Source organism: Octopus bimaculoides, chromosome 3 (genome assembly GCF_001194135.2).
Source record: "Octopus bimaculoides isolate UCB-OBI-ISO-001 chromosome 3, ASM119413v2, whole genome shotgun sequence".
NCBI classification, from domain to species: Eukaryota; Metazoa; Mollusca; class Cephalopoda; order Octopoda; family Octopodidae; genus Octopus; species Octopus bimaculoides.
In genome coordinates this window covers 102,497,997-102,501,034 of record NC_068983.1, presented here as the reverse complement: position 1 = coordinate 102,501,034, position 3,038 = coordinate 102,497,997, and the positions used below count along the sequence as shown (strand labels likewise).

General features: G+C 36.1%; 1 protein-coding gene across 4 annotated transcripts in view; it reads right to left on the bottom strand.

Moving 5' to 3' along the window:
* LOC106879548 (high-affinity choline transporter 1) overlaps positions 1 to 3,038 on the bottom strand; it is a 217,228-nt gene that overhangs the window by 198,836 nt on the left and 15,354 nt on the right. The gene's annotated exons all lie outside the window — the stretch shown is intronic.

The window sequence follows — 3,038 nt, the reverse complement described above, 5'->3', positions numbered from 1 at the left end:
TGTGTGTGTGTGTGTGTGTGTGTGTGTGTGTGTGTATGTGTGTGCATATAAATTTAGATAATAAGGGTAAAGAATTGAATACTAATTTGGTTAATATCAATTTAAACCAGTGGCCTAGCATATTGAAAAAATCTGAAGATTCAGAAAAATTATATTATGGATGTCCACTCAGTAGTCATCCCTCTTATATGTATGTAAAATATGTGCATATATATATGTATATGTACATACCTACACATATACATATATGCATATATGGGTACAGGACATCACAAATCATAAAGAACATGAAATATGAAAACAAAGGAGTTGAATATATAAACAATGAGAGAAACAAATGGAAAACAGGACAAGTAACATAAAGAACGACTCTTCATCAGTTGTTGGCTGTCCATCTACTCTTCATTTCGAGCAGACAGCCGACACCTGATGAAGGGTCGTTCTTTATGTTACTTGTCCTGTTTCCATTTGTTTCTCTTGTTATTTATGTATTCAACTCTTTTGTTATCGTATTTCATGTTGCTTACGGTTTATGACGTCCTGTGTGGAGGCGCAATGGCCCAGTGGTTAGGGCAGTGGACTACCATTCATAGGATCGCGGTTTCGATTCCTAGACTGGGCGTTGTGAGTGTTTATTGAGCGAAAACACCTAAAGCTCCACAATGCTCCAGCAGGGGATGGTGGCGAACCCTGCTTTACTCTTTCACGACAACTTTCTCTTACTTCCTGTTTCTGCTGCGCCTGTAGTTCAAAGGTTCAGCCTTGTCACACTGTGTCACGCTGAATATCCCCGAGAACTACGTTAAGGGTACACGTGTCTGTGGAGTGCTCAGCCACTTGCACGTTAATTTCACGAACAGGGTGTTCCATTGATCAGATCAACTGGAACCCTCGACGTCATAAGTGACAGAGTGCCAACATGACGTCCTGTACCCATATTTGCATATATAGATGTGTATGTATGTACATATATATATGTGCATATATCTACATTATTTATATTATGTATATATATATATATATATATATATCATCATCATCATCATCATCCTCATCATCATCATCCTTTAGTGTTTGATTTGGCATGGTTTCCTATGGCTTGATGCCCTTCTAAATGCGAACCACTCCGAGAGTATAATGGGTGCTTTTACGTGCCACTGGAGCTTGGCCTCTTTCCCTTCATGAGGTCCAACGCTCAAAAGAACTCAGCCATCTCGCCTCCGTGAAACCCAATGCTGGAAAGGAGCTCAGCCACTTTGCCTCCATGCAGCCCAGGAACTTGGCCACTTTGCCTCCATGGGGTCCAACACTCGAAAGGAACTCAGCCACCTTGCCTCTGTGTAGCCCGCTCAAAAGGAATTCAGCCACTTCACCTGCATGAGGCCCAACACTCGAAAGGAATTCAGCCACTTTGCCTCCATGAGATCCAATGTTTGAAAGGAATATATCAGGTTCAGTTCTATAGCATAGTGCCTTGGTAAGTGTTTTCTACTATAGCTCTGGGCCAACCAAGGCTTTGTGAATGGGTTTAGAAGATGGAAACTGAAAGAATCCTGTCATATATATGTATACATATATATATGAGTGTGTCTTTTCATTTGTGTTTTTGTCCCCCACCACTACTTGACTACTGGTGTTGGTTTGCTTATGTGTCTGTAACATAGCAGTTCAGCACAGGAGACTGATGAAATAAGCACCAGGCTAAGAAGTAAAAATTAAGTATTGGGCTTTACTTCCAAACACTTGGTTTCAGGTTCTGTCCATCTGCATGGAACCTAGAATAAGTCTACTTTACTATGGCCTCAGGCTGACCAAAGCCTTGAGAGTGGATTTGATAGATGGAAACTGAAAAAAACTTACTGTATATATGTGTGTGTGCGCATGTGTACATATATATATATATATTTCTATAAATAAGGATAAGATCGATATTTAAAATATTGATTTTATCAAGTGGCCAGCATGTGGACATTTATTGTGGTTTTAGAGTCAGGATTTGACTGCTATTTTTCAGCGTGGCGGTATCTCTTAGATACCCTGTATTATAATTTTATATATATATATATATATATATATAATAAAGTAAAGTTGTGGAATACCGTACGAGTGGAAATATATATGAAAGAAGGTTTGAAAATGCACTTATTTTAAAAATATTTATTTACTTAACCGGTTTCACTTTTTTAGAAAAAGATTATCAAAAGTCTTTGAGAATAATAAAAAATGTTAAAAAACAGTTTAAGTATAAAAATGCATATATACATTCTTTGATGATAAAATATATTTAAAGTATAAAGCTTTGTATGAACTTTGTAGTGTTACATACTGATTATCACACATTCTCTGATAATAAGATGAAAATGTTAAAAACAGTGTATGAAAATACATATATGGAAAAGTACATATACATATTTTTTGATAATCGAAAAAGGTTGAGGAGGAACTGACCTGGCTTTTTTCTCTTGTGTGTATTGAGGGAATGTTTTGCTGTCTTAAGAGACAGTATGACTGGCTAAAAGGGATTTTTTAATCTATTTTTGGTTGGTCTGTGACCTGGTCTGTCGTGGTTCACTGGTTTTTGGGACTGGTTTTGTGCACATCTCTATGTGTGTGTGTATATATGTGTGTTTGTGTCCGTGTGTGTGTGTGTGTGTGTGTGCCGTTTTTATTGGTCCCAGAGTTTATTGTGGAATGTGTATATGAGTGTGTGTTTGTGTGTATATGAGTGTTATATATATATGTGTGTGTGTGTGTGTGTGTGTGTGTGTATAGTTGAAAAGGGATTAAAAGTCTATACAAAACAAAAATTATGGTTAAAAAAGTAAATAAAGTTGGGAAAGGTACAAAAGTATATTTTAAAGAATGTTTGATATTTTTGTTACAGTGAGTGATTTAAAATATACATCAAAACCGGTTATATTTTAAATCGCTCACTGTAACAACAACATTAAACATTCTCTAGAATATACCTTTGCATCTTTCCCAACTTTATTTTCAATTTTTAACTATATATATATACATATATATATATATATATA